Here is a 27,671-nt window from a genome sequence, read left to right as displayed (position 1 = left end):
TTGGGATACCTTTTGGGTTTTGATGGAATTTTTAAACAAATCCTGCTCTTACACTCTCTTCGATGTAGAACTAGAGTCCTCTCTGAAAAAAATTATTGCTTTTGGAAACCATTATTCTAAGCAGTCTGATGTAAAACAAGTAACTAAAGCATTTGAACATATGCCAAGTGGGGGAAATTATTTTTAAAGTACATTCTACAGGGAAGTAGCGTTCACAGAAATGTGTAGCACACGTTTGCAGTTTCAGTCTCCCTGAAATGGATTCTGGGGTGTAATGCACATAAACACTGTCTTGAAGATATATTTGGATGGCACAGCCCTGTAAAAATCAGATGATTTACTGATTAAAGATAATAAGCTGTTGAATAACTGCTTTTTAAAATATGGTTGCGTGTATATCTAGACACACAGACAGATCTATGTACATATACACAATTATCTTCAATGGTATAAGCAACACGGTAACCTGAGATAACTACAATAATTAGGAGCAAAATGGAATGCGGGGGAAAACATTTGTGATGATCAAAACCAGCGAAAATTGTTACTTTCATATTGTATAAATTATTTGCAAAGCATCCATTCCATCTCTACTTGATATATTTTTTCTTAGTCTGCACTGGCTTTGTAATAACAATAACTGTCTTGATAAATTACCTAGAACATTATTCAATTTCAAGTAGCCACATTTGTTTTCATGTTTCCAGCAAAATTATGACAATAGAAATAGATTATTGTAATTGCTTCTTCAAGCAAGGACTACAGGTGGTTTAGCTTTTTTCATGACTAATAACTCCCATTTTCCTCTTCATTCAGTCACTGAGATATTCCGACTGTTGGCAGAGGGAGGATGTGATGTGGACTTTATTGTGGCAAGAAAATATAGAAAAATTATTAAGCCTTAAAAATATCTTATCATTACATGTATACATTATGATTATGAAGATGATAATAGACAGAGATCACTAAAGCCATTGTAATTTCCGTCAAAAATATCTTTCATAAATAAGAAAGAACAAAAAACCACAACTGATTATAAGCACAGGTTTTTCTATTCCTTGTTTTAAAACAAGGTAGAGTGAAAATCTTATCACAAAGTACACTGACTATTTAAATGAGCTATACAAACATTAATGTAGAAACAACTACGCTCCGTTACTTTATCTCCTTTTCATTTGTATTCACAACTATAATTGATATTTTAAACTGGCCAATATTATTGTCACACCTGTAACCTCTAAATTTTTGGTGAACCCTGCAGACTATGTCTGCCTACGTTTTCTTCTTCCTACTTTGCTTCACAATGGACCTAGTTTAAGTTTCTGAACTAGTAACCTCAATCAGACAATCACATCTGAGTTATTGGCATAACTGTTAAAATCTACATCATCTCTGCTCAAGACTTCTTCGCGTTTTTCTCATAAAACAAACAAATTTAAATACTTTAGAGCCATATTAGCTACAAATACAACATGTCTGCATGCAAATGCTTATGTGAATTAAATCCACTCTGTTACTGAAAGATCGCTTGCAAAGGTTATTCTAATATTTTAACAAAGGCTGGTGAATTCTGGCGGGGTTTAGTCATGGAAGTGCCAAATCAGGAGGTAAAGAGATGATCAGAACAAATGATCAAGAGAGAAGTATGATGAAACAGGATACAAGTAGCTCTCTACAACTGGGTTCTAAATTATCTCCTAAAATGTTGACAGACTCAGGATTATTTGCTGTTCTAGGCAAATTCAGGAATTTCTATGCTGTTCAAAGTCACATGTTAAAGAACAGCAAACTGTGCTGCTGTGGGCAGAAATCCATTCTGCAGGTGCTCCCTTCCCATAGCAAAAAACAAGTGTCACCAGATGACTTTCACATGTTCGTTTCTGTTCTGTACCTACAGGTCTAATTAATTTGTGTTTAACAAAGACACTAGAAGAAGAAGGTCATCCACCAGGACACAAAGTACAATTGCCATGATGTTGCATTTTTCATAAGGTGTCCAAATTTGATGTGGTCAGAATTTTTAACAGCTACAGAACCAGATAAATTTAAATTATTACAACAAGAGCCCAACAACTTATTATACCAGAGATTTATAACGTAAGGATTATATGAGATTTCAAATGTACATATTTAATACAAAATATCACAAACAATAGTTAGAGGAAAAAGCTAAGGCATTTGATAAACCTCATGATGGACTATAAATAGGCAGAAGAAGTAAAGTTATTAATCAGACTCAGAAAAAATCAGGCTCAGTGTACCAAGAGTAGCAACATGAGCCAGCTTATGATGAATTACTGTTTCAGAAACTTTTATTAAAAGCAGCCAGGTTACTGCACAAAATTAGTAAGAATGAGTAATATGTTTTGCCTTCAAGTTTTGTAGGCTTCTTTCCCAACTTGTTCACATTCACCTTAAAGGAAATTTCTCTTAATGAACTATCAGGAGAGATTCTCCTCCAGGAAGAAGAAATCTTGCACAATTTGCCTGCCTCTTACTCTTATGGTTATGAGAAAATCTTACACGTACAAGACACCGGTTTGGGTTAGAACTTCTACGCTTAACTGCACACATACACACCTCTCTGGTAACCTGAGAAGAAACAGGTAAGCCAGGAGTGTGGCCAAACTACATTTCCCTGTTGCTTTAACAGTCCCTCAAAGATGCTGACAGCCTTTAAGACTGGAATCCATTCCAGGGAAGCCTGGCCCAGGAAGAGAGGAATGCAAAGGTGTTTGAAGCTGCTCTCGTAGACATCAGGTTGTATCAAACACCCTCAGCTAGAGCTGGGAATGAGACATTTAATATTTGACAACAAATTATTTTTTTTTAATGCAGCCTCCCTCCAACAGATAATTTCTTGCATTGGGGGACGATAACTGCAAGTTCCTCCTTTAATAAAAAGGGTCACAGGATTCTTGCACTCTCTGTCTTCCTAAGGGGTAGAAATTTAAAGCTCCAGCTCTCTGCACAGGTATTTGTTGAAGTCTGGTCTCAGCACAGCTGATTGACAGCGATGCTGCAGTGCAGGCAGCACGGCTGATACACTGGAGTGGCTTTTTAAATCCTCTGCTGCAGCAGAGCTCCTCATATCTGCATCCTGCACTGTATATCTTCCTTCTTTCACCTTTTCTTCCTTACAGTAATAAGAATAAATGAATGCACTGTGAGAATGACTGAAGGCATTGAACATTACCATCCCTTTCTTGGACTCTGCAGTAAAAATTATTCATATACCAAACTGTTTCAGTTCTTATTCCTTTATTTCAAGCCTAGGGCTTGCAGCATTCTGGACTAGCTTGGTCTCCCTGATACTTCTAATGTAATATTTACAGCAACCTATACCAAACCAAAGGCTACATTTGCCCAGGGACCCTCACACTCCTTTCTCTGTTCTGTCCTGGCTGCTCCTAGCAAGATGGTCTCAGGGAGAAGCCACATGACATGCTGATAATATTTTCGTCACAGTTTTAAATTCACAAGTATTTGTTGTGTCAGTTTACTCAGTGTGGATATGATTTAGAATTATAAAAATTAAGGTTCTATTTCATTTTAATAAGAAATGATGTGAGGTTTCATAAAAGGGCTTAAATAGGATAGAGGTCATGCAGATACCAATTTGGAAGTTTCATATATACATTAAAAAGTTATAAAGCTTTTAAATGGAGTCTCCATCTCCTGGGATTTCTGATCTTCCTTTCATTTAAGGACTCTAGTCTTAAAGCACATCTTTCCAGCCTGTTTGTTATGATCACCATAGAACGTCTTGCTTCTGAGAAATTACAATTTCTTTAGCGATGTATGTGCTGAAGTCTGATAAAAAGTTAATAAAATGCTGCAGTACCTGAGACCAGGACCATAACCTCTGTGGGAGGGGATTTCCACCAGACAGGGTGTCTGATCTGAAGTAGTCACTGTGTCCTTTAATAGCATTAATGCCTACATACAATGGGCTATCAGGGAACTGCAGATCTGAGAGTGGATTTCATCCTTCGTACATGTTTCAGTAAAACTAATTTACATCTAGAATGGTCTGGGTGTAATTTGTATTTCATGAAAGATACTTCTTTTAAATAGAAGGCAAAGCATTGTGTACACTGATTTTGTGATGCATATCATTATACCAAGTATGCTGTTCAAATCATGACTATTATAATAGTACATGCTCTTTGTTACAAAGGATTCTTTCACATCAGTGACACTGATTACTGACCTTTAATTCATGGCTCTTTACACCTGCTAGATAAGTAACAGAAACCACAAATAATGCAAACAGCGTTATTTTTAACTTAGAATCCCTTGATGATTTGTTGGGTGAAATGTGTATACATTGCAGAGTTTACATGAAAAGGGTACTGTGTCTTTTCTCACTTGGTATTAAACCTGGAGTATAAGAGTACTGCCTAGTACTCCAGCAGAGTACTAAAACATTTAGAGATAACGGAGGTCAATGTGAATGCTGTACATGCACAGTGGTGCTATCTGAAGAGATATTCTCCTCTTTTTCCATTTCCCCAAGACTATCAGTTGGGTTACCAGCCTTCAGTCACTGCAAAATATGAAATTGTTACTTTTATTTTTAGTAAATCTCTTATCTGATGTATCTGTGACTGACACGTCGACTGCTTGTGAGATTTACTGTCAGTCCTCAAATAGAGAGAGCGATCTTCTGTAAATCTACCACAATAATCCACAGGCGTGTAGCACTTTCTTACTTCTGGATACCCCAGGAACATCCAATGAATGTATACATCACTGGCATAATAGGCTTGCACATATTTACAGCCTTTGGTCTTAATTATTACGTCATGTACCAAGTGATAAAGCCCCATAGATGCTCCAACTGGAAGAAGGCTCAGCAGCCCATCTGCTTTGCAACACAGGCCACTGACAGCATTTCCCTGTGGTGTTCTAGCTTTTGCATCAGCCCCCATGGAAATCTGTTTTTCTCAGGGACCTGGCCCTGGAGCCCTACAAAGCCCCTTTCCACCCGCAAACACGTGCCCCGCCACAACCGACTCCCACCAACCAGCGCAACTGCCAGCTCCGCTTGCGCAGAGCCTCCTGTTAGACCAAGTCCAGTACCGGTACGTGGGCTCTGACCTTAACCTCTGCAAAGATAAACAAGCTCAAAAACCACGCAGGACTCCATACAGGAAAAAAAAAAAGGAAGGGTAATGCTAAATGGGGACCACTGTTTGGGGAAGCTAGGAGGGGGTTTTGGTCCCTGCTCTTTACAGAATTACTGTAGGTTATTGCATAAATTATTTAGCTTCAGCAATGAAGAGAGGTGATACTTATGTTGCCCTAAAGGGAAGCAGGAGACTTCTATGACAGGTAAAGATGGAAAATTTCAAACCAGGTAACATTATTTAGCTCGCTCTGACTCAAAAAAATTTCTGCAGTATTTGAAGACCAAGGCCAACAGCATTTATTTTCAGAGACAGGGTAGAATTTACCACATTAATTGCCATGCAACATACTTCATAAAGTATTTAAGAATCCTTGGGACAAAGATAGGCAATGTTGGGCCTACAGAACCACTAATGAAGATCACATTGTGTTTTTTAGGAAATCAGAGGAAGTTATTTATGTAGCCTCTTCAGGCCTCCTTGAAAATCTCAGTATCTATTTGCATCCTTGGCTTCTCAAATGCCTTTGAAAAACTAGTCTCATGCCTAAATCTCCAAGCCATTGGGCGCATAGATGGTCCTTACACATAGATGCTAAAATCATGGATTTGTATGCACTTGTGCAAAACACTGGATGAGTTATGTGCCACAGGTGGGCGCAGATGTATGAAATACTCATTTTGTAGCTGGTATATGCCAGACTGATGCATGCACCTTCTGCTGTTACAACTTACCACAAGGACACTCTATTACAAATAAAAGTTAATAAAGTTTATATATTCAGTCTGAATCTGTTGTCCACATATTTTGTCTCTGGACACAAGTGACTCACTGTAAAACTGAGTGCACTGGCTGCTTGTTGCCATAACCCTGCAGCAGCATATTCTTTTTATAATGCAGTGCAGAAAACAAACACATGCACAGTAGAACTCCAGCTGGGAAGAATAATGAAGCATTTAGCAAACCAGACAAAGACCACACGGCTTCATCTCCCTCAGCACAGCAGAACCTATTAATGGATACAATAACTAATAAGCTAATGACAGACCTTTAACCATCCAACAAGTTTTTATGACAGATACAGTTTTTTTTTTCCTTTCAGGGGTCAAACCTGTCAAACAGCTAAAAACTTTAAACACTTTTGGTACATGCCTAATTCACTGCAACCCCCAAGCAGTTAAAGTTGTGCACAGCCCTAAGTTCCACTGCGGAACCAAGTGCCTGTACGGCTCCTCGGAGAAGTATGAGCACTGCCTAACTTCAGGCACTTACTGAAGCTGACTAAAAGATGACACTGGAATTCCTATATGGTCAGCAGGGAGGGGGACAAGCTAATTGGGAAAAAAAAAACCTCCCATAAAAGTTTCATTTCTGTTACAGCAGCACAGCAGTTAAACAGTTCCGCCCACCGCGGTGCCTGAGGCATGACAAAGATAGGAGAAAAAAGACTAAATTAAGTGTGGGCAGATCTTGCCAGGATTTTCTGCAGGACTTCGCCCTGGAATCCCTTCTCCTTCCCCACTCTTGTCCTTTACATGGGCACACTGCTATTTGTGGGCCAGAGGATGAGTTTCAGCAAAAGAACATATTTTTTTTTGGTGGGAAACTCTGCTAGAACTTTAATTTTCAGTACTTTTTGAAGGGGACCCGCTCACTGCAAATGCAAAGCCAAACCACCTTCATGGACTAATAGCAGTTCTTCTCAACGCTGTGACGGGACTTTCTCTAAGACAAAGCAGGTTCGGTCACTAGCCCTCTAGTTTTTCTCCCAGATCTATTCTCTGACCACTGTAGAATGATGGCAAGAAAGCAAGTCACATGCGTTTCAGGTCCTGGTATTGAAGGAATTAAATAGTCCTTCATTGTGACTGGAAGTAGAAACACATGCTGTGTAAAAAGTCATCTGCTCCTGAGAAGTGACTTGCTGGTTGGGGATGGCAAGCCTCACACCGAGAGAAGCTGTGATCTCTCATTGGAATGCGAGAGACAGAAAGGGACTAAGGAAGAAAAAGGTCTATTTAAGCGCAAAGGCAATCTGCACCGGAACAAAAGGCAAATGAAGTCACCTTGAGTAACTGCAAGCCACAAAACCGGAACGCAGTTTCTAACAGAGATGAAGCCTGGAAGTGCCTTCCCACATGAGAGTGGAGAAAAAATTATCTGGGTTTAAATTTTTGAACAGGCTTAAATAAAATAGGTATCTGTGATACAGGAGCTTTGGGTTTGGCTTCCATTCCCACTATGACTCCCCTGAGCAGAAGAACTACACAAACAAATAAACAGTTATTTTAAAAGAAAGAGTTGGAAATCGGGTGCAGACCATAAGGCAGAATGCACAGACGCTTGCAAGAAGAGACAGGCTTCTTGTCCTCGCTCTGCCACTGCCGCCTCCAAAGCACTCGGGAATTTGGTTTCCATCTTTGGAGAAAACTACACTGTGGAGGGTCCAATTCACAGTGTGCTTGTGCAATATTATTAATGTGCTTTGAGAGCCTTATTCACTGAGAGCAGGATTCGCCGAGAATCCAAAGCACATAGCCTTATTAGGCTACTTCTAAATTCTAGTAGACAATGCTAGGTGATGATGAACACATCAAAAATTACTTCATTTCCCACTGTGAGAAAACACCTAGCAGCTCTAGCTTTTTTGTAGATTTCATTAAATTATTATCTATTAGTAACCTATGAATCCCCCAAAGTACGTGCCAAATCGCTGTGCAAACATAGGATAAAATAAAAATTATGGTGCATGTGTGAAGCGTCCAATGGCTAACGTCTGTTACAGCACTTGAGAAAAAAGATTACTACTTTTTTGTGTGCACTGATGTTTTTAACTCACATTTCAAGTGGAATCAGTGGTGTGCAAGAATTTTTTTAACTACCTTTCCTCCCACCTGAAAAATTTTGATTGGAAGCCAAACTTCTCATACTGTTTGACTCAAAAAGCATTCAAGCAAAAATTTGCCACTGTCAAAATGATTAAGTTACATAACTTCTAAAAAAGTGAAACAAATTTGTGATGCCATTTCTTTTTAATGTGCAGCAAAATTGTTGTCTTTTTTAAAAAGTTAAAATGGAAACATCAGTCTCTTGATTTTTTTTTTTTCAGCCAGGATTTACGGAACAAAGATTGTTCATAGAAATGCTCAAGGCTGGGTTTTCTATCGCAGTCCATGAGTGAGATACAGAAAGTATTTTCCAAATTTTGCCTCTAAAGAGATCAAGTTATCACTGCAATTTATTATTGGTCTTTACATTTAAAGACCTCGAATCTTCCAGTAGCTTAACATAGTGTTTACAAAGTGTGGGTTTAGGTTTCCTTCCCAGTAATTCAAAAAAATAATCATTTTTATCTGACCACCTTCCCTTTCATTCCCAATTTCCTTCACTCACCTTGCAGAGGAGCCTGGCTTCCTTGGCTTTCTGGCAGTTACGCAGAGGTGATGATCTAGGTTGGTTTTTTCCAAGCTTTTTCCACACACCAGTACATTTTCTGGCCATGTGGTATTCTCGCACTGTAACTCTTCAGGCACCCCACTCCCCTCCCAGCTTGGTCTCCCTCTGGCCCACTTTCTCCAGTGAGAACATTTTTTGCCTCAAGCTTTTTAAGTGCCGTAGACTCTTTCCTTGCCCACACCAGTAACCCAAATATTCTCCTGGAAGTACCCTACTTGCAAAGACAAGGAACATTTCCTACTGCGCATGCTTTTCTTCTCACACTCTGGCGGGTCGACCCTGGCTGATGCCAGGTGCCCACCAAAGCCGCTCTACCATTCCCTCTCCTCAGCCGCACAGGGGAGAGGAGGTATAACGAAAGGCTCGTGGGTCCAGATAAGGACAGGGAGATCACTCAGCAGTTATCATCACGGGCAAAACAGACTGAGCTTGGGAAAAAAAAATTTAATTTAATTTATCACCAATCACATCAGAGAAGGATAATGAGAAAACAAAAAGTAAATATTAAAACACCTTCCCCCACCCGGCCCCTCTTCCAAGGCTTAACTTCACTCCCGATTTCCTCTGCCTCCTCCGCACAGCGGTGCAGGGGGATGGGGCTGTGGTCAGTTCATCACACGTTCCCTCTGCCGATCCCTCCTCCCCACCCTCTGCCCTGCTGTCGCGGATGGGCTCAGCCTTGGCCAGCAGCGGGTGTGCCTGGGAGCCGGCCGGCACGGGCTCTGTCAGACACAGGGGAAGCTTCTGGCAGCTTCTCGCAGAAGCCACCCCTGTAGCCCCCCTGCTACCAAAACCGGGCCACACAAACCCAATGCACACACATTAAGTTTCCGTGCTGTGATGTTTTAAATTATTACAATTCCGACAACGTTGCTGTAGGAATTGCAATAATTACTACAGCGATTGTCCAGGCCTGCAGGAACTGAGTCTGACTGCTGGTGTACGAAGCTGCAACACCTGCCTGCATCAGCATATATTGTTTTTCAACAGGGAGCTCTCAGAGAAGAGTCTGTAAACAACGTTTATGAAATACAGATGCTCTTGGTTGCAGATGCATTGAAGGAAGCTTAATCGCGGTTTGGATGGGTTAAGTGGTTGTGAACTTCCAAGGTGATTTATCACCAGTGAAAAACAACCCATTTTGTAAAACTTATATCCTATTAGAGAAGTATTAAATGAAAAGCAGAGCTGGATAAATCGCCTTCTTTACAGTTCTGGGTGTTTTTTTCTTTCTTTCTTTGTCATTATCAGCAGTACGAACTTGGGGAATGAAATAGCTTTTTTCTGGTGATGAATTTCATGTTTGTTTTGAAAAGTAGCATGGGTGGGTAAATAAATTCTTGAAAAAACAGGATTTGAATTTATGGCTATGCATAGATTAAAAAAAATTAAAGCAGAAGATTATGCTTTTGAGTCGGGATGAATGCATACATTTGTATTGCCTTCTGCACAATTGACTGAACTTCACTTTCAATATGTCACAGATAAATATCGTTCAAGTGGCTTCATTAAAATGATGATAACCACAGTGTGTCGTTTGCTTATATCTTTTTTCTTTTTTTTTTCCCTTTTTGGCGTGCATTCTTTGCAACAATGTTGCTGCCAAGAGAGCTAAACAAAAACGATTCCTACCAAATTCGTGATTCGAATGTGGGTGTTCATAGCCTTCATATGTTAAGTTTTCAAATTAGCTTTTGTTTGGTAATTTAAAGATATGTTTATGGATATGAAATCTGAGCAAGCCATTATGAAAATATACTACCACCTGCTGCAGTCGTCAGTATAGAGGGGATACGATACTATCTACTGTTTACTACTTCTTTTTCCCAAGTAATTATTCGCATTTTTGTAGCAGAATCAGAAAAGGGGAGAACATGAAACTAGAAAAGGTTCAAATTAAGTTAAGGATAATTAAGAAATCTAGCTACACAACCTCCAATTACTACCAATCCAAATGGACTTTATATTGCTAAATCAAACATATGTCTGGGTAAAAAATATCTCAGTGCTTAAACTAGCAAAGTGTTGTGGCAATATTGTTAAGGCACTTACTAAGGAACATAGACTTAGGTCTTGTTCAGTCATAGCAAGTGTAATCCAAGGAAAAAGGCAACTTCCCAAAGGAGTGCTGAAGCAAGAGAGCACAGAGGCCGCTGCAGTTGTAGGTGCATCGTTGATTACAGAACCATACCGCCGTCATCCCGTTTGCACAACACATGGGCTGGACACAGGCTAATTTTGGCCTGACTTTGAGATTAGCACAGTCTAATTAAGGATGAGAATTAAACCCAAGGAACTAGAATTTTTCTCCCTTATCCTCACATTTCTGACAATCATTAAAGGCTGACAGTAGAGATACCATCCTACTACCTCAGAACAACCTTACAAAAACACAGCACTATAGTACCTATATTTCTGTCAAGAAAAGAACAGGCAAAGTTTGCATGCTTTTAGAGTAACCAGATGAGTTAGTATTGTCATTTTATGTGTTTGCTTGACAGTGGGAAAGGAACGAATTGTGCTTTCATATATATACGTAAACTATCTACAAGAACATGCACTTCTGACCTAGTGCTTATCTCTGTACTGATTTTGCCACAATATCTAATTTAGCTGAGGTTTTTCTCTCTTGTTAGCAAAACATTACAGTGGATACCTGACCTATGCGCATACCTGTTCATTCATGTACCAATGCAGCTCTTGAAAGGTGGATTATTCTACTTAATGGAAGAAACATACTTAAATCCAGTTCCAAAATAGCATGTATAGGAAGGAAGCTTTCTTCTGGCTTCCCTACAAAGCCAAAAACGACAATCACTAATCCATTTAGATTAAAAACCTTAGGCACAGGAATAGATATGTAAAACTTGCAGCACTTCAAATGGATGTAATTCCTTAGAATACTGGTAAATTTCAACACTGAAGTTTTTTGCTAATGTAGTTTTACTTGACATCTTTAAATTCCAATGATCTTTAATCTCCAATGATCTTTAATTCATGTGATTTGGCTGAAGATCAGAAATAAAATCTTAAGAATTTATTTAAGAAAAACTTGGCACATATTCTCTGTACATCATTTTTTCAAATAGTGCAGTTAAGATTTTCAGGCTTTCCTTCTACTCACTTGGAACATTGTTTCCCTGAATAATCCCACTTCTGTCTGTCTTTACTTACAATTTTTACTATAATATTTCACCCAGCTATTTCTAAGTTAATCATAAATTCTTAATTGGGATAATCTGGTCAAAAATACCACCTTTCCCCACCTATCTCTTCATAGGAAACAGAACGCCATGCTCAGTGAACCCGTCAGCAGCAGAGTCCTGTGGTGCAGGCTTCATTTGGTGGTTCTTACTGAAAGTTAAATAACTACTGATGCATATGAGACTGAGTTTTAAAGCTGTCCTTCCACATTGCTATTATTTCAATACAGCATACTTCACACTTTCCAGTTGCCTTACTCAGTGGGCATATAGCTGTGGCAGTAGTACAGTGGCCTGGCCTTTTGGATTTGGCATGGCTTTTGGTTCAAGAGGTCTCAATGCCTGAAGTTCTAGAAAGAGAATTATCCATGTATAAAACCATAAGAAAATATAATTTAAAATGCCTTGCATAAACAATAGGGGGTTTTTAACCTATATTTGGGACCAAATTTCCTCCTGTCCTGTATTTACTGGGAACTTATTTAACGTGAATGCAAGATGGGCACTATGGGCTTTTTGGCAATATGCATTCCTGTTTCATCCACTCACCACATATCCATCACAAGAAAAACAAATGAATGAAAAAGAACCCAACTCAATGAAAAAATTCAGCCTGGATCAAAATTCTTTCTCCTGAGCCTGTGTCAAGACTGTGAATTTACATATTTGTCTACATATTCTATTCTAAGGCACCATACTGAGATGTTACAGACAGTTTATGATTTCAGGGAAGGATTAAGATGGTCAGGGAAATTCACAAGCTGCTTTGGTACTGTCAAAAGAAAAAATGGCAATGCTATATGCTGAAGAGCTTTCCTGATTCATGTGACAGAGTATCCATAAATGTCAAACAATGCTTTACTGAGTCCCTTCTCGAGTTTGCAAAGCAAAACCTCCCAATTTGCAAGCTTTGGGAAACGCAGTACAGCTAAATCAACTAAATGCTTCTTTTATACTGCACAGCCAATTCCCTTCATTCTGCTGCAAAGCACTTGCAAATGGCACGCCGTCCTTCTCACAGTTGCCTAGCACTTACTACCACATCCTCCATCTGATCAGAAACAGAGACCTTATGGATCTTTTACTTCTTTTAAACATTAATCTTGTGGTTAATAATGCACTTTTCCTTTTAGTTGTCTTCATAAAATAATGAAGAAAGAATGACCCAACATCTCAATTTTTTAACAGTATTACATGAACAGATTTCCATTTATTTCCGAGAAAGGAGAATATTTTGCAGTAAACTCTCATGAAATTTTATCCAGTTTCTGTTATCTGTCACCAAAAAAGGCAAAAACAGAAAGATGATTTTACTTTCAATATGGGAGTGGAAGGCTTTCCCCACAGAAATGTTATTTTTTTGTGAAATATTTACACATTGGTCTCACCATGTGTCTGATGATCTGCAGCACATAAGGTGTAAGTTTTATCCCATCTGAACTTAGAGTGAGCTTATGAATTTCTTAAAGACTCTAAATTAAGGAGATTTTATCAAATCACTGGATGACTTATTCCAGTGAGTACTAATAATTGTTATCACTTAAATAAATCGTTTGCTGGTTGTGGGTTTTTTTCCAATTTTAATTTCTCTAAGTGTCACTTGATGCCAGCTGTTCTTTTTTTGTATCTCTGATTTCTATGGGAAAGTTTCATTGACGATTGAGTTGGGGTTTTTGTCAGTTTTGTTGTCTTCACTCTCCATATTTGGATCAGAAAATGTCCCTATATTAAATGTCTCCAGCAACTGGACTCTTCTTTCAATGAAGATTTTTTAGTGAGCTATTTTTTATGCTTTTTTCCCTCTGAATTTCTGAATTATTTTACAAAACATATAAAAGCTAACCTACGCTTTGTGAACTTTTCAAGGAATCTTCTACCACTCACACTTCAACAGAATATTTACAGTCATAAAAATGGATCATATTTCCCCTTAATAAATTCAAGAAAATAAACTATTTTTTCCCAAGACAAAGCTCTCTCTTCCAAAAGGTTCCAGAATAGACTGGCACTTAAACATATGCCGTTTTTAGATAGGAACATGAAAATTTTCACCTAAGCTTAACTGCAGGAGAGGCAGGAGGGCTGCACATCAGGTGCAAGACAATCATATAATTCTTTGCTTATAACACACTAAGTGGGTGAACTCTGTACCTGAAAAAGGAGGCTAGTTTTGTTGATGTTTTCTGAGCTATGACTGCACTCCATACGTGCCCCGCAGCAGGTGCTTGCAGAGGCTGCACAGCAAGAGGTCCTGGAATCTTGTTTTATGATGGTTAGCACACAATGGTGAGAATTTTTATTTAGTTTAATGCTTTACCTAGTTTTAAGTTCCTGAACGATCATTAGCATCTCTCTTCACACAAACAGTTCCCCTGTAGGCAGATCAGCTTTATTCCAGCTCTACTTCTGACTCAGACTGACAATTCTGAGCCAATTCACGGAGAAAACTATCAGAGGGATAATAAATTGACAACTACGTGATTCTTCCACTTCCAACCATATCAACCTTAAAGAAGGGTCTTGGATCTTCAAAATGATACGCACCTTTAGTTGCTAAAAAGCTTCAGTTTCCTACAATTCTATAAATATATCAGACCACGATGGTATAATTACAAAAATGTTTGTTACTTTGACAGGTTACATGCATACATACATAGAGACGGGAGTTGAAACCTGGCTCTCTGACAATAGGGGAAATTCTGCATTTTTATAGGGCCATAGAAACGCTACTATGAGAAGACTTTCCAATTAACTGTGTTTGTGGACATTTAATTACTCAGCAATTTGATACCTTTAAAGAAAAGGTCCTACCGTTCTATTTTAGGTCAGACATTAACAATGGCAGACTAGCCAATATATACTCTACCTTCAAATATTTTCACTGAGGTGTAGAACTATCGAAGTATGCTTTCAAAAGATCAACAGGAAGTATAGTGAATTGAATGTCATACATATTTATAAAATCTTTGATAAATTTGAGGTATTTTTAATGTATAAACTGGTTCTACATTCCAATATTGATTTAAATGGAAACAATAATTTATAAGTACTTATACCATCTAGTCAATGATCCTCTCATTTTTAATTTTTCACAAAAAGTGCCACCACTGTAAAAATTGTTAAACTTGTAATACATCATCATAGTGAATGATTTCTTTGATATTTTTACTCAAGCATACATTTTAATTCAAGCTCTGGTCGGTTAGTAGCATATGGATTTTTGACAGTTTTTTAATTCATAACAATTTTTCAAAATATATCTGAGCATTTCTTTCCTGCCGGCCTGCATTACAATTCAGTTGCTCCGTCTGATGAAGACCAGAGCTTACACACAAATATGAACGCATTAAAAATTATTAAGTCAAGTCAAAAATTCATTAATCACTTGGTCTTACAGTTCTCTGCAGCTGACAGCTTATACCGTGCATGCAATAGTAAAAGCACACTATGATTTTGTGACTGCCACGCTCAGTTCCCATCTCCAGCATAACAATGAATCCCATTGTTAGCATCCCAAAGATGCTGTCTTTTTTTCCCCTTACAAATGCACTTTCTTTACATGTAATGGATCTAGAATCTCTTTTTAAAAGAATGGAAGTATTTCCCCAACATTAGCAAATGAAGACAGATCCTGGAGTCATCCAAACCCATTAACTCCCAGATCCAACTCAACTGTTAAACTCTATTAAAATACAGCTTTACTCCTCTTTGTTTCATTCACTTATTATTTACACTTTTATTTCTTCATGATTCTCAACCCATTCCTTTTGCCAGGCATCCTTTTATTTTGCTTTGAGAGAGAAATTTGCTTGCCTCATAATGAAAACTTTCAACCCCTCCCGACTTGCACCCACCACTCTGTTTTCTTCCTTTCCATGACTGTTGGATTACACAGATGGATCGTTCTCCTGCCGCCTTCTTATTTGGCTAGTTCCAAGTTTATCCCATCACAGAAACTCTTCTTTCTAAATAATAATAATAACAACAACAACCTCCAGCCACAGAGTTCCACAGTCTCTTTCACTATCTTTAGTCTCTGACACTGTTTTGTACATCATCTTTTCCTCCCTGGCCCTATAACCCAGCTTCCCTAGTGATAGGTATTAACAGGATGTCTCACTTGTAAATGTACAGCTTCTAAAGATAAATAGACAGTTACATTCCTTGTCAAGGACACTAATGATCCATATTTTCTCCAAGTCCTTTTGTTCCATTATTCATTGTTCCTATAAAAGCTTTTTCATGGGCTTTCCCTCTCCTGGAATTAACATTTCAGCAGTGCTGGCTTTAGTAGTTTTTCAAATACTGCAAATTATTTTTTATGGTAATCAACTTGTATTGCTGTTTTGTTTGCACCATTTTTCTCCTAAATGTGCATTCAAGGTTAATGTCTTGTGATTTAAGTTTATTATGCCTTTAAAGACGTGAAATTATGTTTGTATGTACACGTTACTGTTCTGAGGACCTTTCAAAAGAGCACAGCCTGGAGTACTTCTGGTTTGATAGGAGATACATTGAGATATAAAATACACCATCAGGCAGAAGCACTTCAGTTGTGTTGTTTACTGTCTTCCAATGTGTTTTTGCTTAGAAACAAAAATTAGTAAGAGTAGTGTCATACCACGCCAGCAACCCAGGCCCACCCAGCCGCTCGCTCACTCCCCACTGGTGGGAGTGGGGAGGGGATCAGAAAGGTAAAAGTGAGAAAGCCTGTGGGTTGAGATATGAACAGTTTGATAATTAAATCAATAACACCACCACCACCACAATGAAAAGGAGAATAAGCAGAGAGGTGAAACCCGGGGTGGGGGAAGTGGGAATGAACACCCAACACAAACCACACATGATGCAGCCGCTCACTGCCCACCAACCCAACGCCACCAGTCCCCAAGCCGCAAACTGGTTAATATCCTGGTCATGGCGTCACATGGCATGGAATGAGCATCCCATTGGCCAGTCGGGGTCAGCTGTCCCAGCTGTGGCCCCGCCCCCCGGCCTCCTGCCCAGTGGCAGAGCGCGGGGAGCTGGAGGGACCCCGGCTGCTGCAGGCGCCGCTGCTTAACAGCAGCTAAAGCACCGACGTGCCATCGGCACCTCACCAGCTACAGTGAAGAGAATTAGCTCTATCCCAGCCAGAACCAGCACATATGCTCATAGAAGAAAATACTCATCTTGTAGTGTCCAGAAAAGGTCCTCAGATGAAGCTGCTTTTCTTTGGGAGATGAAATTCTGGGCTGACAGATTCCTACTGTTCCGGGTACCCCCTTGTAGTGCAATTACAGTATTTGCTATTGTAAACAGTTTTGCAAACAAATAATATAGCATGATGTCCTGAAAGAGCAAGGATTAGGGAAGCCCTGAAAAACTTGCTGCAAACCTGTTGCAAAATTTCAGTACGCTACAAAATAATCCTGTGCATTCAGATAAACATTTGGTGAAAAGGCAAACGGATCACCCACAGGAATATGAAAGACTGACAGCACAAACAGTTGAATGCCACAGGCCTGGATTCTCGGGCCAGTAAAGTAGACTACACATTAGTGATTAGTGCACAGGAATGCACATCAAAGTACTTTTCTGTGACCATTTCATATTCTGAGAATAGAGGAATCCTCTATTTTTTTTCATTTGCATTCCTTTTTTAGTTAATTCAAGTCTTGTGGAAAAACAAAGAAAAAACATATACAGCACAGGACTGACAAAACAATGTAAGGTAATTTTCAGTACAACTACTTCATGGAATGAATGATGTTAAAAAGTTGTGCTAATGATACATGAAATATCCCCCGTTTAATACAAAATAGAGACAATGAAGATCTAGAAAAGCACAGTTCATTTATAGATGTAAAGCACTGTAATCACAACAGTGTCAGTTAGTGAGAAATAAGAGTGATCCTTTGATGTAAGCATGTTAGTTTAAATTACTTCAGTATGTCCCAAAATCAGCTTTAAGAGACCTCAGGATAAATACAGAGGCGGGTGGGTAAAACAAACTGTAGCTGTGAGGTGGTACTTAGTATTTTGATATATTTACACCTGGGTAGCTGTTGGCAGCCTATTTTATTTTGCAGACTTTCTGAGTCCATCTTTGTAGGAGTGGGTCCTAATGACTCAAGCCATTAGCAACAAATCTCAGGGAGCAAGAACAAGACTGCAGCAGCATTTCTACTCATTGCTCAAACCCTTCTGGGTGTTGTACTCTAAAGGAACAGAGACAGACAAGGTCAAACCTGAACATAGAGCCCTTTGTGAAATGTTATTTGTACACAGTACATTCCTCATTAATCTATTTCAAATGCCTACCACATCCACGTACTAATGCAATGCCTCATGTGTTCTTCAACCATTTCCTCCTTTCCATGTGCTACAAAGCTCAAAAAGTAGCAGAAGTGAGAAAAATGTCAGATGCACACATAAATTGTTAGCCACCACAGAAAATCAAAATGCCTTTTCTTGACAGACTAACAATATTTTTAATTAATACATCAGAACCCGTTACCTCTATTTCATTAACTAATCAGTCCCTCCAGTAATGACTTGTAGAACAGCACAAGGTCTTCCTTCCTCCTCCTGTTTTTCGTTTGCTTTCAGAGAGAATATTTTTGCAGCATAAATCTTAGACTTTCCTTGAGATCTTATTGGCTTGTTTACATTTTTTACAAACCTATCCTGAATTCTCCAAAGTTTAAAGAACCACTTTGATAGAGGAGTATAAATTTATTCCATTTCCATGAGTACCCTAAAAGCTGCCACAGGAAGGGATGAGGAGAAGATTACAGCAGCAACTCTAAACCACGATTCCACCCACAGACACTCTGAAGGGAAAAGTTTCTCCTGGGTAGCATGACCTGCCAAACACAAAGATGTGAACTGCAAGCAACATTTCCCCTCTTACCAGAAAAGTTATGTTCAATTGCTAGCTTCTCTATTTAAATTCTTTGCATGTTTTCCCCAACAGTTCTCTACTATTCCACATCTCTTTCAAATTTGCATCTATAGAGCTAAATGGAAAAAAAAAAAACCAACCCAAAACAAAAACCACCAACCATCTGAATCTAGACTTGCTCTGTGTTTTCTGTTACTAATTACCAGGTTTCACAGCCCACTATCTTTCAGGACATCTGGACAGTATATTGCAGGGCACCCACATTTTTAAAACATTTGCTTTTTTGCTTTTTTATTTATTATTAGGAAGGGAAAGTTATATAGTTATGTATCATATTATATATTAGGAGAGGGAAGTTGCCAGGCTTCTAATTCTACCACAGAAAGCTGATAGGCTTCTATTTGAAACGGTAGTAACCCTAGTGGATCTGGATATCAGACTTCCTTTGAACCCATGAGATTAGAGCTCTTACCTGACTTGATTTTCCCCACATACTCTCTTGTTTCTTACCAGCGCTACAGTTACCAGGACTTCATGCCCCTTCCCCACAAGGAGACTGCAGCTGGTCCAGGAAGGTCAGGCAGAAAGTCAAGCTGGTTTGTGCTGTGCCACTGCTGGCATCTACCAGGCTCTGACCTTACAGCCAAGGTCCCTGGACATCCCCCAGCATTCATCTCCACAAATCTCTCTGATCTCCACGATCCTTCCCCACTTCCGGAATATTTCCAGAGGAGTGTCATGGTCTTAGCAGGGATAGAGTTGATTTTCTTCACTGCAGCTAGCCTAGTGCTGTGCTTTGAGCTTAGTATGAGAATAGTATTGGTAACACACCGATGTTCTAGTTGTTGCTGGGTAGTGCTTGTACTAGTCAAGGACTTTTCCAGCCTCTCATGCTCTGCCAGGGGCACAAGAAGCCGGGAGGGGAGGAGGCACAGCTAAGAGAGCAGATTCAAACTGACCAAAGCGATATTCCATATCACATGACATCATGCCCAGTATATTAAATGGGGGAGAGTTGGCCAGGGGAAGCAGCAATTGCGGCTCAGGGACCGGCAGCATCGGTCGGCAGGTGGTGGGCGGTTGCATCACTTGTTGTTTGGTTTTTTTATTTTCCCTCCTCCCAGGGTTTCACCTCTTTCATTATTTTCCTTTTCATTATATTATTATTATTACTATTTTAATTATTAAACTGTTCTTATCTCAACTCAAAATTTTTCTTACTTTGGCCCTTGCAATTCTCTCCCCTATCCCTCAGGGGTGGGGGGAGCGAGCAAGCGGCTGCGTGGTGTTTCGTTGCTGACTGGGGCTAAACCATGACTCCACACCCTCTCTGGGCAGCCTGTGCCACTGCTCTGTCACCCTCTCAGTAAAGAAATTTTTCCTCATATTCGGGTGGAACTTCCTCTATTCCAATTTGTGCACACTGCCCTGTCCTGTCGTAGGGCACCACTACAAAAAGTCCACTCATCTAACCCACACTTCCTAAGCTTACCTATGAGAATGTTATGGGAGACAGTGTCAAAAGCCTTACTGAAGCTGAGGTAAACAACATCCCCTGCTCTCCCTTCATCAGCCCAGCCAGTCACACCATGACAGAAGGCTATCAGGTTGGTCAAGCATGATCTTCCCTTGGTGAATCCATGCTGACTACTGCTGATATCCTTCTTTTCCTCTACATGCCTGGAGATGACCTCCAGAATGAACTGCTCCATCACCTTTCCAGGGATGGAGGTGAGGCTGACTGGCCTATAGTTTCTTGGGTCCTCCTTCTTGCCCCTCAGTCTCATTCAGATCTCAAAAAACTCTTTCCTTCATACAGAGTTTTCACAGATGTCACTTTTATCTAGCTGGGAAAGCAGTGAAGTAAGTGAGTTTCCACTTATTTTCTCTGTACAGTGAGGAATTTTTTTCAGCAAACAAAACAAACTTCTGCTATAAATCAGTAAAGCTAAGTGAATATTGTGGAAATGTTTTATAGTTGTAATGCAAACACCATACATATTAAACATTTGTCAGAATAAAAGTTAAACTGAGAGGAAATTTACTTGTGTAGCTTTTAATCTAGCAGCTCACTATGGGTAAGAGAGCCTCCCCAGGCACTTTGAAACTATGGTTTTGGAGGTGATCAGACAGCAGACTACTTGCTTTAATTACAAGTATTCACTCCATAATAACCAGGTACCTTCAGCCTCATAACAGAGAGCCAGAAAGAACTTGCATGTAATGTCAACACCTCTGTCCAAAACACAGAAGTTTTGCCTGCTTTTGTCAACTTAACTGGTAAATAAAAGTAAATTTAAGTAATAAATAAAAGGAAAAGATAAAACCTCTTTGTGTAATTGTTTTAATGGGGAAGGGTAACATAAACGCATATAGAGGGGTTTGAAAGGCATGGATAAGACACTGAGGCATCGGTAGGAATGTAGAACCAGAGGTGGAAGGAATGGATTTTAGAGAATCTGCAGAATTAGCTGTCTAGGAAGCCATGCAGCCTAGTCTATAACACTGTGGGTTTGTTTCTCCATTATTTATAATACAATCTGGTTGATTTTAAGGTCTTATCTTTAATTTTGTTAGAAAACATAATGGTCAAAATTAACAGAAGAGTTTCCTAAGAGGAGAAGAAAAATATAAGGGAACTGAGGGTCAGCACAACTGCAGAAGACGTAAATGAGAGGAAGGAATCCATAACTACTCATAACAGGATAACTTGTAATATTGGACACGAGATAAAAAAGAGCAGAAGGCTGTATTTCTAGGGAAAAGGAGGTTTCTGCACATCAGCTGGATTTGACTAGTGGTGGCAAAAAGAAACCCATTAAAAGATGTGGAAGAGGGAGTCAGCAATAAGAATATGAGGGAGAAGCAAGGTATGACAACAGAGACCAATGAGCTCCATAAGCAAGCACAGGAGAAAAGGACAACGCACCAAAGGCAGAGCTGCTGGGGAGCTCAGAGGCAGTAGAAACTCGGGACATGGTAGACATAATAGAGGTGTCTAGCAGGGATCGAGAAGGAAACAGAATATTTTATTTTTGGTTGTTATTATTCAGCACTGAAAAAGGAGATGTTTCAGACAGAATACTTAAAAATATCAAAACTTTGAAACTTTGATTAATACTGTCATTTGAAGTGAAACTGTAGGTTGTTTCACAGAATATGTGCAAATCAGTGGAAACATGAACAGAATCCTTAAAGCAGACCTTCCAATATTAGTCACTTTGTCTGCCATCTGCTGGGAACTGCGACTGCCAGTTCATTTAGTTTTTCATAAGCTGACCCTAAAATAACTTCTTGTAAAAATTATACTTTTTTTCTCCCTTCCTGTAAGGAAAAGGCATCCTAACTCATTTGAGCTAGGGCACGAAATGGCTTGCAAAATATCAAAATGCACTTAATAAAGATGTGCCAGCTCATTCAACTGATACGCCATGAAGTTGGAGACACCTTTAATATTCCACTAATTTCACTGTAAAAAGCAGTTCTCCGAACACAAATTCCCAGCCAATGAAGGAATCTTCATGCTCACTATTTCTTTTATTGAAGTAGACAGAAGTCTGACAAAGACCTACACCACTTGCAGCTGCTAGGATAAATCCACTAGACATCCAATATAGTATCACACTAGGTACAAATATATACAATACCTGAGCTTCCAGAGTGTTATATTACAGCAATAACTAAACGTCATGATAAATAAACATGCAGAAATCTGGAGACTCCTATTGCATGAACAAAAGAAAGAGGAGAGCTTAGAGAAAAGAAATTCCTAGGTACATCTGAAAATAAGAAAAGGACACTGAAAAAATAAATATAATCTCAAAGTCCCTGGATATGGCTTGAATCTACAAAAAAGAAAAAAGAAAAAAGAAAAAAAAAAGAAAAAAAAAATCATACTATCTTCTGTGCCTGGTAGAGAAGACACACTTCCATAGAAAGCTGTATTCACTTGTGATTACTCAACCAACAAGAATGAAAGAGAAAACAGAATAATGAGAGACGATGGGAAGCCTGATTGCACTGAATTCAACATGAGAAGTTCCATTCACTGCAGTCTGTCCAGATTCTCTGGTTTTTAAATTGCAGTAGTGCCACAAAGTATTCATAATGTTCAACTCCATTTGTTAGTGAAGTTTCACTGATCAGAAAACCAGGCATATCAACTAGGAGTTTAAAGATTTATTTACAATATGCATAAGGATTATTTGAGAAAGGTCTAGCCAACAGCAGCGCATTTATATATTAGAGAAATGAGCTGCACTGATACTGTGCAGGGATCCGCAGATGTGGCATCTTCTCTTAGGTGAACGCCGATAACTAACTATGTCTTTCTCATGTCGTTTTCACTTGAAAGCCTGGATTGCTTTCAGAAAGAAAGGGTCTATACTCTCATTTCACCAGCGACGAAACTGTCCCACAGATTTGCTCCAGGTTACATAAACAAATGAGAACCCTGCTCTAGAACAAAAAGTTCATTTTGTCATAGAAGTGGGAATTCCTTGAGAGGAATTACCCGTATCTTAGAGAAAGTTGAACTTTATCAAAGGGCATTGAAAAAGACCTCCAAAGCAAGGTGAAATAATACATACAACATAAATAAAGTAACTTGCCAATAACAATACTGACATCCAAATACTGGGAATCACCAGGAAGCCAAAAAGAAATTCACTTGAGTTAAGATAATGTCTCTGGCTGTTAACAACAAATATTTCAGTTTGGTCTATGTCAACATCCACAGCAAGTCAGATACCTTGCCAGGATCATCAGTTGCCCTTCAGGAACTCAAACAGCCCAGTAGACGGACAAGCATGCTGGTGCATAGACCCATGCTGCCTGGGCAGGTACATACATAATTATGCATCTTAGTTAGTGCTTAGTTACATTTACTTTAGCGGAGCTACAACCACTTATAACCAAGGACCTCTGCAAAATATATTTCCGTAGTTAAGTTTGTACAATTAAGCAATACCTACCTTCAGGCAGAAGGCTTTTCAAATACAAGTACAGTAAAACATTGGTGAGTGACAGTGCCAAAAATTAATGATTAGTTATCAATTTTAGAAAAAATGAATTATTAATTTTAAAAACAATCAGCCTTCCCTTGACCTGAAGCCAAGCCAAAGTTTGGGAAAAAATGCCAGGTTGTGTACTTTGTTACATTGGTTTTTCGGTAAGACATTTAATGCAGCTACATTGGAACAAAGCCAGTGAATTCAAGCAGTCTGTGGCCCAGTAATTGAAAACAGAGATAAGTTAAATTTTCACAGACATAGGTCTCCTTTCCAGAAAATTATTTCAGTTTTAGAATCATAGAACAATTCTGGTTAGAAGAGATCTCAGGAAATCACGGAGGTCAATCTCCCACTCAAAAGAGTCAACACTGCTGCGGTAGGTTGACCTCGGCTGGATGCCAGGTGCCCACCAAGCCACACTATAACAGAGAAAAATGTAACAAAAAGCTCGTGGGTTGAGATAAGGACAGGGAGATCACTCACCAGTTACTGTCATGGGCAAAACAGGCTTGACTTGGGAAAAACAATGTAATTTATTGCCAATCAAATCAGAGCAAGGCAACGAGAAGTAAAAACAAATCATAAGACACCTTCCCCCCACCCTTCCCTCCTTCCCAGGCTTAATTTTACTCCTGATTTTCTCTACCCCCTCCTGCCCCTGAGCAGTGTGGGGAGGGAGGACAGGGGTTGCAGTCAGTTCTTCACAGCTTTTCTGTGCTGCTGCTTCCTCCTCAGGGGGGGACTCCTCACACTCTTCCCCTGCTCCAGCATGGGGTCCCTCCCACAGGAGACAGGCCTCCATGACCTTCTCCAATGTGAGTCCTTCCCACTGGCTGCATTTCCTCATGAACTGCTCCAGCTGTGGGTCCCTTCCACAGGGTCACAAGTCCTGAGAAGGTTTCTCTCTCCATGGGTTCACAGGTCCTGCCAGGAGCCTGCTCCAGTGCAGACTTCCCACGAGGTCACAGCCTCCTTTGGGCATCCACCTGCTCTGGTGTGGTGTCCTCTACAGGCTGCAGGGGGTATCTGCTCCACCGCTAACCTCCACGGGCTGCAGGGGGGTATCTGCTCCCCCGCTAACCTCCACGGGTTGGAAGGGGACAGCCTGCCTCACCACAGGCTGCAGGGGAAGCTCTGCTCTGACAGTTGGAGCATCTCCTTCCCCTTCTTCTTCACTGACCTTGTTGTCTGCAGAGTTGTTTCTCTCATATAATCTCATTCCTCTTTTTTGGCTGCTGTTGCACAGCAGTTTTGTGCCCCATCCCCCCTTTTAGGTATGCTACCACAGAGGCACTACCACTATCAGTGATGGGCTCAGCCTTGGCCAGCAGCAGGTCCATACTGGAGCTGGCTGGTATTGGCTCTGTTGGACATAGGGGAAGGTTCCAGCAGCTTCTCACAGAAGCCACTCCCGTAGCCCTCCCACTACAAAAACCTGGCCATGCAAGCCCAATACAACCATATGCAGACCAGCCTGCTTAAGGCTTGGTCTAGCTAGGTCTTGAAAACTTCAAATAAAAATCCTGAATTCAAACCAGGTGTACCAGGCAGGAATTGTATCTTCATGTAGTTTCAGGAATATATTCTATTTTTAAATGTGTTCACTTTCGTATCTGGAGAATTCAGTGGATAAGGACAGTATGTTATAAAGGAATGCCTCACAGTAAAATACATTTAAATCATCAGGGCATTTTCTCTTCTCCTGCTCCATTCAATTTATATCTAAATTTTCTTTATGGTCTCCAGTCTCCTTCCACCCACAGTCCTGTCCTCTGCCATGTAGCATTCTCCCTTCCCACATCTTGGAAGATTTAGAAGTAGCACACTTTAACAGATGTCCTGGATAATACAAGCACACTATCCACATGTCTGTGAGGGTATGGCACTTGTGGTGACTCGACACTGGTTAACACTGCTACACTCCATCTGAAGGCTCTTAACAAAGTGATCCTCATAGAAACAGTAACATAACTCCTTCTGCAGCCTGGCTTGCACCTCCCATTTGGGAAAAAAGATATAATTTTCTATTCACATTCAAAAGAAAGAAAGCAACTTTGAATACCATCTCTCTCACTCCAGCTGTGACATGAGGATAGAGCCCTTCCCAGCTACCAGGAACTCAATCATAAAGGCAGCAGATGTGATGGAAACTGCATTACTTAAAAACAGAAATCACATTCCTAGTTAAAACAGAAAGAAAGCCCACTATCCCCAATGATGTAAGATTATGTCCCCCGTGTAAGAGGATTTTGGACAAAGATTCAGAAAAACAAGTGTAGAAATATTTGCCATTTGCTTCTACGTTGTGGTGACAACAAAGATATAGAATCACAGAATCATGAAGGCTGGAAAAGACCCATAAGATCATCGAGTCCAACCGCTAACCTATCACTGCCAAGTCCACCACTAAACCATATCCTCAAGCACCATAACCCAAAATGATACAGAATATCCAGCTACATTTATTATAGTGCCTACTAAATTTCTAGGTTAGATTCTCCACCACTGGATTATTGCTGTGACACCCTGCAGCACAAGAGTTGAAATTGTCCCTGGGTGAAAATTTGTGATAATTCTTTTACTTTCATTTTCCATGACAAATTTGCTTCCTCATAAACCTATCTAGTCTTGTCACTGCCTACATGAAGTATGGCAGTATTTTCACACTGATTTAAGTCAAGGATGATTTTCTGCTGCCCTTAGGCTGATTTCTTTCCACCATAATGTCGTACTCTTTCTCTTTTCCTATAGAGCTGCTTTAACACTCAGAATTTGCGCTTTCCCAATACTCTCCTCCTGTTTTATTATTTCTGATTGTCACATGACAGTGCAGTGTTTCTCAGCTCCATTTTTCCCACTTCAGTTTTATTTTCAAGAATTTTCTTTGTTCCTGTGTTACGCCTTATGTTGGGTTATCTCTGTGTTGGTTACCTGCACTGTACATTGCTGTGAAAACCCCTGTCCCACTTTCTCTTTTTAGTTTTTTCTCAGCCTGGTTTATATTATTCATTTTTGTCCCGCAGATAGTGTTTGGATTATGTTTCAACGAACTAGTGGAAACACTTTTCACAGGAAGTGTCTCCCTTTGAAAATGAATCAGCATGTACAGATTCATATGCTTTTACTCCTTAGGAACAGATGTTAAGGGAATGTAGGTTAAGCTTTAGATCCAAACTAGTCTCTGCTAGACTATAATTTGCTTTGATAAACAGAAAGATGGAAATGCAAACCAACAGGGGCATCCCAGATTTAACATCCCTTCTGTTCTGCCTGAGACACATTTGACTCCGTCACTTGCAGATACACTTTGCTACCACAGTAATCAAAACTAACACAGAAATCTCTCTTAGTCACTAAAAGATTGCTAGTCTTGTCTAACGCTGTAAACACGCAGTTCAACAGACTGAAATTTGTAAATATTCCAGATAAATGCGTATCATCCAATACTATAACATTCTTTCTATGAAATGCGTTTATAAGAATATTTGAGAAACCCATAAATGTTACACAAACTTAGAAATAGACAAAAGCTTACAGAAATGTTCCATGAAGACTGACACGATCTTTAATTAGTTTCCAAGAGGAGGCTGACAATTTTTTCATTGCCTTTGATAACAGCAAAAAAAATTAATGGATTTGTTCTTACCTCCAGTCACTGCTCGGTTCTGCTTGGTACCTCCAGTAGACTTGGAGCATGCTGAGTTGGGGCCCCCAGCCAGCCTTGAAAAATTCCCTCATTCTCTTGCATCTGTTTTTAGGCCAATAAGCTATGATTAGTTTTTCATTATCATAATTAATGTAGTATGGATTAATTAGTTGATTTAGGCACCTGAGTGGTAATTTTTTTCTTGACTGTGGCAGGATATACATGGCATATCTCACCCCCAGAGACTTTTTGTGTTTAATACTTGTCTTGGTTTCTGTAACTTTGTTGACATCCCTTCCAAGCAGACAAGTCTTAGGGGGAAAAAAGTCATTTCAC

The 27,671-nt window shown here is 39.7% G+C and overlaps 1 long non-coding RNA gene across 1 annotated transcript in view; it reads right to left on the bottom strand.

Moving 5' to 3' along the window:
• The window catches only part of LOC135315299 (uncharacterized), a 417,819-nt gene extending 390,360 nt beyond the window's left edge, over positions 1-27,459 (bottom strand). The window contains exon 1 of the long non-coding RNA XR_010374732.1: positions 27,336-27,459. This is a non-coding gene — a long non-coding RNA (uncharacterized LOC135315299). The remainder of the gene's footprint in view (positions 1-27,335) is intronic.
• Between the last annotated feature and the right edge of the window lie 212 nt (positions 27,460-27,671).

The sequence above is a fragment of the Phalacrocorax carbo genome, chromosome 11 (genome assembly GCF_963921805.1).
Source record: "Phalacrocorax carbo chromosome 11, bPhaCar2.1, whole genome shotgun sequence".
NCBI classification, from domain to species: Eukaryota; Metazoa; Chordata; class Aves; order Suliformes; family Phalacrocoracidae; genus Phalacrocorax; species Phalacrocorax carbo.
This window is presented reverse-complemented; position numbering and strand designations above follow the sequence as displayed.